The sequence below is a fragment of the Podarcis tiliguerta genome (genome assembly GCF_965153285.1).
Source record: "Podarcis tiliguerta genome assembly, chromosome: 12".
Lineage (NCBI taxonomy): Eukaryota > Metazoa > Chordata > Lepidosauria > Squamata > Lacertidae > Podarcis > Podarcis tiliguerta.
The window spans coordinates 14,303,082-14,313,808 of NC_139545.1; positions in this window are offsets into that span (position 1 = coordinate 14,303,082).

The window sequence follows — 10,727 nt, forward strand, 5'->3', positions numbered from 1 at the left end:
CTTGTGCATGCACAGACGCTCAAAATGACATCACGCGCATGCGCAGAAGCGGCAAATTGTGACCCACGCACGCGCAGACACGGGTTGTGTTCACTTCAGGATGCGAACGGGGCTCCGGAACGGATCCCGTTCGCATCCAGAGGTACCACTGTACATGAATTTCCTGTTCCCGCCTTTCAGATTCCCCCAAGTCAAGTGACGCCAGCGCTGTTTTTCTGGGGATACTCAAGAGTATGCAGCCCTGGCACCTTCTCCCCCCCCCCCCCGAGTGTGGCGTACAGACTTCATGGTGAGTACAGACACCATTTTTTCTTCCAAAGAGAGATGGGGCGGGACTGGTTGACATCCCAAAAACAATTAAACTAAGCAAAGTCTACATTTCTGTGTAGAAACTGTGTAGTCCATATGAACCTACCCAGACCCTGAGGCCCTTCTTTGTGTGCCTCCTCCACAAGAGGTCCAGAGGCTGGCAACATGAGAACAGGCCTTCTCTGCAATGAGGGAACTGTCAGGGGTCCTTTACCTTTTTACCTTTAGGTGTAGGACGCGGGTGGCGCTGTGGGTAAAACCTCAGCGCCTAGGACTTGCCGATCGTATGGTCGGCGGTTTGAATCCCCGCTGTGGGGTGAGCTCCCGTCGTTCGGTCCCAGCTCCTGCCCACCTAGCAGTTCGAAAGCACCCTTAAGTGCAAGTAGATAAATAGGGACCGCTTTATAGCGGGAAGGTAAACGGCGTTTCTGTGTGCGGCACTGGTGCTGGCTCGCCAGCTGGAGCTTCGTCACGCTGGCCACGTGACCCGGAAGTGTCTTCGGACGGCGCCGGCTCACGGCCTCTTAAGTGAGATGAGCGTACAACCCTAGAGTCGCACACGACTGGCCCGTACGGGCAGGGGTACCTTTACCTTTAGGTGTCAGGCAAAAACATTCGTCTTTAACCAGACCTTTGGCTGATAGACATCTAATGCCCTTTTAAATGTGTTGTGGGAGGGAGGATTATTGGGTTAGAGTGGCATACAGATTAAATAAATGAACAGAAATGAGCATACTGTACAAAGGTAAAATTTACATCCATTGCTCTGCCATCTTTTTCCTCGGTCCCTACCCATCGCTGTCATGTGACCCTCTGAAAGTTGTCCAGAATGACATGTGGCCATCACGCTGAAAATCTGACTCACACCTGTATTAAACAAACACACAGGTCCACCCTTTGCATGCCTCCCAGCTTTGGCACATCCCTAGTCACTGTCTTGTGTCCTGTTACTATGCCTGTTACTATGCCTGAATCATGTAACAGGACGTTATCCCAGCCCACAGTCCATATACAACACCACTTATCTCTAGCAGACATCATACACCCAACATTTCTCCAGTGAATAATAATAATTTTACTATTACCCTACCCATCTGACTGGGTTGCCCTACCAATTCTGGGCAGCTTCCAACAGATTATATATATATATATATATATATATATATATAAACATTCCCTATACAGGGCTGCCTTCAGATGTCTTCTAAAGGTTTTATAGTTACTTATCTCCTTGGCGGGGGGGGGGGGTCACATAGCTGCCATACACTCCAACATTTCTCCGATGAAAATAGATAGGGACGTCCTCCATATCCTTCAGCATTTCTGCAATGAAAATAGGGACGTCCTAAGGCTAAAATGCAGGTGGCACTGTGGTTTAAACCACAGAGTCTAGGGCTTGCCAATCAGAAGGTCGGCGGTTCGAATCCCTGCGACGGGGTGAGCTCCCTTTGCTCGGTCCCTGCTCCTGCCAACCTAGCAGTTCGAAAGCATGTCAAAGTGCAAGTAGATAAATAGGTACCGCTCCGGTGGGAAGGTAAACGGCGTTTCCGTGCGATGCTCTGGTTTGCCAGAAGCGACTTAGTCATGCTGGCCATATAACCCGGAAGCTGTACACCGGCTCCCTCGGCCAGTAAAGCGAGATGAGCGCCGCAACCCCAGAGTCGGCCACAACTGGACCTAATGGTCAGGGGTCCCTTTACCTTTAAGGGAGAAACAGGACATTCTGGAATCAAATCAGAAACCAGGACGGCTTCTATAAATCTGGGACTGTCCCTGGAAAATAGGGATACTTGGAAGGTCTGAGACTTTGGTCATTGATAGTGAATGCTTTAGTGGTATATAATGCTTGCATTGGGGGGAGGGGTTAATTAAAGGGGAGAAGAGAGATCATAAATCTCTTTCCAGAACAGATTAACCACTCTCCAGATTACTGAAGGAAGTGCATAGACAATTGATCTTACACCACAAGTTCACAAATAAAGTTCTCACCTGCTCTTTAAAAGAAAAAGAAAAACAGCAGCAGCAACATAAGTTGCTACACAGGTTGGAAAAAGCAATATCAGGTAATAAAGGCTGCCTCTAGGTACAAGAGACAATAACCAACAACCTCCCACGGGAGAGTCTCAAACACCTTGTCTGTGTGTGCCTCTCTTTTTTGGATGGAGGAGTATTTGTGTGCCGTGTGGAGCAAGAGAACAAAAATTAATTCAGTTTATTGCTGACTGGGGCTTAAGACAAGTCTAAGTGCAGCACTGATGGTGATGATCTACTTTAAAAGTTCAACTTCGGAGAAAAGAATGGAAGCAATAAATACCATGACAGTGAGGCAGGGAGAATTATGGAAGAATTAAATCCCCATAGAACTGAAGTAAATGGGCTCCAGTGGGAAATTCAATCTGCAATGTATTCAGCCTTGATGTCATACTTGGTCTCACTGCCAGGGCTGTCAGAGTCTTCTTTAAAATTAAAATTGTCCCTGTGCCTCTGCTTTTAACAACAGTTTCTGGCACACAGAAATGTAGCAGGCAAAGGTTTCCTCATCCTTTGTTTAACATCAGGTATTAAATATATGTATGCCAGGCTGCTGTTAAAGACACAGGTTATATCTAAGTATACTCAAAGCAGATTCGTTGAAATGAATGGATCAAAGTTAGTCCCTTGTCTTTTAATTTCAGTGGGTCTAATACTAGATGCAATCAATAGGAACAGAAGCGATTCAAAAGGTTTCTCCTCTGCATCCCAGAAGCAAAGGGAAAGAGATGATGATGATGATGATTAATTCAAATTATATACTGCCCTTTATCAGAAGATCCCAAGGCAGTGTACAACAGTAAAAACACATTACAGAACATCAATGATAAAAACATAATAACATAATAAAAAAAAAATGGCAGACAGCCTGCTAGTAAAAGAATCATCATAATAACAGTCATCTCCCCCACACTCTTACAGACCATGGATTATTTAATTGCCATAGGCCTGGGTAAAGAGGGATGCTTTTGCCTGGTGCCTAAAGACATGCAGTGATGGCGCCAGGCGAGCCTCTCTGGGGAGAGCATTCCACAATTGGGGAGCCACCACAGGAAAAAGCCCCTTCTCTTGTTGATATTGATACTGATACAGGCTCCCCACATAAGATGTACCAGGGCAGTTCTACGTGGCTGAGCTTCCAAGGGCCACATACGTGCCAGTGGCAGATGGGGCCCAAGACACAAGCAGCTAGCTTCTGCACAAACTCACGCCTCCCTCTGTAACGTCCACCCAGACAGCCAAGAGGTGTTACCAGAGTTGAAGGGCACTTTCCAACCAGGCTAAAACAACTCTGGGTGCAAAGGAGAGCCAGTGAGGGCTGTAGCCTTGAGGTTCTACACCTCTGATTTAGTGCATTTTTATCCTATTTGTCAAGCCAAAAGGGTTTCCAGGGTGGCTAACAGTTACCGTATTTTTTGCTCCATAAGACGCACCTCACCATAAGACACACCTAGTTTTTAGAGGAGGAAAACAAGAAAAAAATATTCTGAACGAAACAGTGGATGTTATGATTTTTGTGGTTCATGCTGTGGCCACAGACATGTGATTTGACGGTAAATTTGGGTCAGCTCAATGCAAAAATCCTGAGAATCCATGTGGATCTGTGCTTTGTAATCACATTTTTGTGCTATTGCTGCCCCACGCAACAATGGATGCATGGTTTTTTTGGTGCAGGCTGTAGCTATGGACATGCTATGTGATCTGATGGTGAATTTGGGGTGACCCAATGCAAAAATCCTGAGGATGCATGTGGATCCATGCTTTGTAACCACATTTTTGCGCCCTTGTGGCCCCAGGCAACAGTGGGTGGGTGATTTTTTTTGGTGCAGGCTGCAGCCGTGGACATGCTATGTAATTACAAAACTACAGTTAAAAACTAAAAACAGTCATAAGAAACATTTAAAACCTGAAATGGATACCAAAATCTCATAAAATCAAGTGCAAGCATCATTAAAGCTGTTTTTCAATGGCACCTGAAATTTTGTTTGTTTTTTTGTTTGTACCCCACCTACCTGACTGGGTTGCCCTGGCCACTCTGGGCAGCTTTCAACATATATTAAAACATTATACCTCGTAATCTGGTGAAGCAGGTTCGCTTCCCCGCTCCTCCACATGCAGCTGCTGGGTGACCTTGGACCAGTCACACTTCTTTGAAGTCTCTCAGCCCCACTCACCTCACAGAGTGTTTGTTGTGGGGGAGGAAGGGAAAGGAGAATATTAGCCACTTTGAGACTCCTTAGGGTAGTGATAAAGCGGGATATCAAATCCAAACTCCTCCACCTCCTCCTCTTCCTCTTCTTCTTCTTCTAAAGCTTTCCTATACAGGGCAGCTTTCAGATGTCTTCTAAAGGTTATATAGTTACTCATCTTCTTGTCATCTGATGGAAGGGTGTTCTATGTGGCAGGTGCCGCTATTGAGAAGGCCCCCTGCCTGCTTCCCTGTAGCTTCACTTCTCAAGTGAGGGAAAAGTCTAGCTAAATGGAAAGAAGTCCTCATCTGGTGCCAAAAGTGCAATAAAGTCAGTGCCCAGCTTGGGCACAAGCGCAAGAATATTGTGTGAACACCCTTATAGCCGGATTTGAACAGAGTGCCTTTTACCGAAAGAAATAATGGTGATGACCTTTCCTAGCCTTAAATACTCCATTTCCCAGCATGCCAAATGTCACTGCCGATTAGAAAAGGTGGCTTTCAGAAGGCGCAATTCCAAGAGAAGAGGCTCAAAAATATTACCTTTCTGCATCTCATAAAGCTGCAACTGGTCCAATGATGGATTTGAGCAATTTCTCAACTTCCATTCCCTTCTATAAATATGTTAGTAGAATAGCAGCAATCTCTGCATGTTCTCTATCCCATATCGACCTGTTTATGGGCAAAAGAGCGAGGAAAGGGCCAGTGAAATACACGACTGTGCAGGCACCCTGTTAGTAATATCTCTCTCGTATTTAGTTGGGTGTGTGGGAAATAGGCAGGAATGTTGCTCCGTAAATCTCCATTAGTTCACACACAAACGGCCGCTTTCTCATATGTACTGAAAATCTTACAGCTAAATGGTAAAATCGGTGAATGAATCTATCAAGAAAAACACCCTCAATACTTAGGTGATTATTGCCGAATAGGTGGTTATGCATCTGGGTGAAGAAAGACAGCTCTTTTGTTGTTGTTTAGTCATTTAGTCGTGTCCGACTCTTCGTGACCCCATGGACCAGAGCACACCAGGCACTTCTGTCCTCCACTGCCCCCCGCAGTTTGATCAAACTCATGCTGGTAGCTTCAAGGACACCATTCAACCATCTCATCCTCTGTCGTCCCCTTCTCCTTGTGCCCTCCATCTTTCCCAACATCAGGGTCTTTTCCAGGGAGTCTTCTCTTCTCATGAGGTGGCCAAAGTATTGGAGCCTCAACTTCACGATCTGTCCTTCCAGTGAGCACTCAGGGCTGATTTCCTTCAGAATGGAGAGGTTTGATCTTCTTGCAGTCCATGGGACTCTCAAGAGTCTCCTCCAGCACCAGAATTCAAAAGCATAAATTCTTCGGCGATCAGCCTTCTTTATGGCCCAGCTCTCACTTTCATACATCACTACTGGCCTTTAATTCTCTCTATTCTATGTATGTCATGAGGGTCTACCCTGAGGTTCATTTTCTTGAAGCTTGGAAATGGATCAGACCAAAGACCTACCTAGTCCAACATCCTTCTCCCATGGTGGCCAACTGGATGCTCATAGGAAGCCAACAAACAGGACACAAGCAGATTAGCACTGTTCCACTCATATTCCTCAACAACCAGGTTGAGATACTCATGGGCGTAGCCAAGAGGGGGGCAGCTGCCCCCCAAATCAAGTAAACCAATAAATGTATTTAACTGAATATTTAACTGAGGTTCTGCACACCCAACATAAAGCCTGCCCCCCATAAAACTTGGCTACACCCATGGAGATACGGGAGATACTATAGAAGTTAGGATGAGCAACCATTGATAATCTTGGCTTCCATGAATAACACCCTATTAAGACACCCAAGCTTGTGGCCATCATTATAGGCTGTGGTCGCAAATTCTATAGTGTAGCTATGAACTGTGTACTTCCTTTTGTCTGTTCTGAATCTCCCGCCGTTCAGTTTTACTGGCTAAACCCTGTGTAATGGTTCTAGGGGTTGCTCATGCGTAAGCTGGTGCAAACACCTGGCTGAACCTTCTCTGTCCGGACAGCCACTCACCCGTGGCTGTCTCAATCGCTGGCAGAATCCGTCAGTGGGCGTTTCTTGAACTTCTTCCAGCATAAAAGTTCTTTGACGCCTAGTCGCCGCCTACTCTCCCTGCGTGGAAGCCTTCTGCGCAAGGAGGGCGTAGGCAGCGGAGGACCTCTACTCTCCCCACTGGTCCCCAGCGAGGAGTCTTGGAGCCACCTCGCCGATTCCCCCATCTGCCCCCCTTCTCCACTGGTGCTACGCTGATTTCCTTCCCCAGAAGATGTGCTGCTTCTCTCCCTCCTGGGACGCTCTCCGGAATCCCTCTGGAGCCCTCCCTCTCCTTCTGGCTCCGATGGCAGTTCCCTGACACCCTGGTTCTATTATTATGAGAGAAGGAGATGCAGCACATCAAGGGAAATTGCTTGGCAAAGATTAGGCATTCAAAAATATGTATGCTAGAATAAATTCACGCTAAAATGCTGTTGAATTTTCATGAGGACCTTTTTGCTGCGGAAATTCGCAAATGTGGAGAACTAAACTTCGGACTGCGAAATTAGAAACTGAGAGAAACTGAAATTGCCAAATCTACTCATACTTAGCCACGAGGCAGTATTAATTGGACTATCAATTGTTCCGTCAAAATACACCTCTCTTTTTCCATGTAAAGTAATGTGTCCTTCAGTTTTAATTAATTTAAGAAACCCTGCTCTAAAAGGCCAGCTTCAACCTACAAAACTTTCATAACTAAATACATACTATCAGAAAGGAAATTCAATCACATAAACGCAGGGGGCAGGGCCTTTTTGCTAATGGCACCTTTACTGTGGAATGCAGGAGTCATCAGGAGATTCGCCTGGCACCTATTTTGAAGCCCTTGTTGGCAGACGAAAACCACTTCATTTCCCCAAGCCTTTGGTGTAGAATAAAAGGCTTGGGAAAATATGCCTGTGAGGTCCTTATCTCTTGTGAGGCTCATTTTAGATTTTGGACCTGGCTGTTTTTAGCCTCTAGTGCTTTAAAACGCTTTTTCACATTGTACTTTTGATTCAGTATTTGCAAGCCACGCTGGGAATTCATCTGAAGGGCAGGATATGAATTCTTAAAGTAAATAAAATCAGTAATTCCATGGATTATCCTTGGCTCCCTGCAGAACTTTCTTGACCTTCGCCTCCCTTTGAGTTCAGGTCCACATTACGCTTACAATGTGCAAGCAACAGTTTAGACACCCCTGTACTAGAAGAAAGATGGCGTATTTTCATATTCCCTCTGCAGCCTGCCATGCCAGAAGTGTGGGGGAGCAGGGAGGCAGTTGCCCCGGGTGCACAATTTTGAGGGGACACAACCAGGAGCCCCAGTGCAGGTAGGCAAGGGAGTGGAATTTGCAGTGGCACGTGCATCCTGTCAGACCACTGCAGATTGGCTGCTCCAACGGCATCGGAGGTGAGGGGTGGGCTGGCACGGTGGGCTCCCTTCACCCTCTGTGTCCGCTCCCCCACCGCCCTGGGCACTGGTAACCCACTCTATGCCACTGCCACAAGCGGCTGCAGGGAGCAAGGTAAAGGTAAAGGGACCACTGACCATTAGGTTCAGTCGGGACCGACTCTGGGGTTGCGGCACTCATCTCGCTTTATTGGCCAAGGGACCCGCATACAGCTTCCGGGTCATGTGGCCAGCAGGACTAAGCCGCTTCTGGTGAACCAGAGCAGTGCATGGAAACGCCATTTACCTTCCCCTGGAGCGGTACCTATTTATCTACTTGCACTCTGATGTGCTTTTGAACTGCTAGGTTGGCAGGAGCAGGGACCGAGCAACCAGAGCTCACCCCGTCGCGGGGATTCGAACCACCGACCTTCTGATCGGCAAGTCCTAGGCTCTGTGGTTTAACCCACAGCGCCACCCGTGGCAGGGAGCAAGAGGAATGAGCAAAACATGTCTCCATCCACTTCCTCCTGCGAGAGCCTGAAATGAGCAGCACCCTGCTCTTGGGAACTCTGGATTCAAGACAGGAGGAGAAAGGCAGCCTGTGGTTTGTCTTGCTTTGTGTGTGCAATTGCATCTCCCTCCAGCATTCTCTGCCTGTGGGCAGGGAAAGCTACAGTATTCTCAATGGGCAGAGTCAGGTTGCTCTGACATGATGAGCATCAGTGAAGGAGGTGGAATAAATACTTCACTCCACAACCTGGATCCCTATTTATTTTGCCAATTGTTTTAACACACACTAAAAAAAATCTATAACAAAATAAACTTGGGAATCAAACGCAGAAAAGAGCAGGAGAAAGGCAGCATTAAATCTGTAGAAGGCTAAGAGGTGAGAGCAAAGTGAAGGGAAATGCACTCAGATCCGGTCACAAGTGAAGGTTTAATATCAGCTGAAAATTGGTTTTGCAGAACATTAGACAGTGCCGTCCTTCGTTTTATTCCCACAAATGCAATTTGGCATGTGTTCCAGTTGAAAATGCAGGCACTGGCATTGCAGTTGGGTGGCATTCTTGCAATTACGATAGTAGCTGACTTTTTTTTTTTTGCAATTGGGGAAAGTAATGGGGAAATAGTAGATAAATAGGGACCGCTTACCAGCGGGAAGGTAAACGGCTTTCCGTGTGCTGCGCTGGCTCGCCAGATGCAGATGGTCATGCTGGCCATGTGACCCGGAAGTGTCTGCGGACAGCGCTGGCTCCCGGCCTATAGGGTGAGATGAGCGCACAACCCTAGAGTCTGGCAAGACTGGCCCGTACGGGCAGGGGTACCTTTACCTTAATGTGCTTAATGTGCTCATTATGTATGGAAGTGAGAGCTGGACCATAAAGAAGGCAGATCGCCGAAGAATTGATGCTTTTGAATTCTGGTGCTGGAGGAGACTCTTGAGAGTCCCATGGACTGCAAGAAGATCAAACCTCTCCATTCTGAAGGAAATCAGCCCTGAGTGCTCATTGGAAGGACAGATTGTGAAGCTGAGGCTCCAGTACTTTGGCCACCTCATGAGAAGAGAAGACTCCCTGGAAAAGACCCTGATGTTGGGAAAGATTGAGGGCACAAGGAGAAGGAGACCACAGAGGACGAGATGGTTGGATAGTGTTCTCGAAGCTACCAGCATGAGTTTGACCAAACTGCGGGAGGCAGTGGAAGACAGGAGTGCCTGGTGTGCTCTGGTCCATGGGGTCACGAAGAGTTGGACACGACTAAACAACTAAACAACAATGTGCTCATTGACAGATCAGGCAAACCAGAAGTTTTCACTCTTTCCAGAGCTCGGTGCTCAGCCTTCTGTATCTCAGTTAGGCCATGCCTTGCAGCTCCTATAAGAGATTTTCACTTTTACCTTCTCCAGCAGCTTTGCTCTCTTTCTTCCAAGCAGAGAAGCAGCACTCCAATACTCTATTCAACTTAGCAGTGTTCACAGTGGATTCTAAAATGCAGCCGTCTTGCTTCACATAAAATGGGGTCTCTCCTTCACTAGATACCTCCCATGTGGCCAATGTGAGCCAATCACATGAGATCTACTACAGAACTCTCTAGAATTCAGTTACCGACCAATCAAATTTAAACATACAATACAGTGGTACCTTGGTTCTAAAAACGCCTTGGTATTCAAACAACTTGGAACCCAAACACTGCAAACCCAGAAGTGTGGCAGTTTTGTAAACTTTTTCAGACTTTTTCAGAAGTCAAACATGCTCCACTTTGAGTGTTATGCTTCTGATTTGAGTGTTACGCTTCTGTTTTGAGAGTTACGCTTCTGATTTGATTGCCACACTTCCATTTTGAGTGTTACACTGAGGTCTGTCTGTTTTTGCTATTTATTTTGGGTTTTTGTTTTAGCGGCTCTTTTTTGTTTTTTTGCCTGTGTGGAACCCAGTTCAGCTACTGATTGATTGATACATTGTTTATTGCTTTCATTTTATGGATCAGTGGTCTTGTTAGATAGTAAAATTCATGTTAAATAGCTGTTTTGGGAGTTGTTTTTAAAAGTCTGGAACGGATTAATCCATTTTGCTTTACTTTCTATGGGAAAGTGCGCCTTGGTTTTGGAACGAACTTCCGGAACAGATTAAGTTTGAGAACCAAGGTACCACTGTAAATACATGCAAGCATTTGCAATTTCAGTGAATTAAAACACTATACTTAACAAGGCACCTTAGCAGCCCCTGCTGCCCATGGAGATGATCTGCTGTTGAAGCAATTGGGGAATTGGCATGTCCAG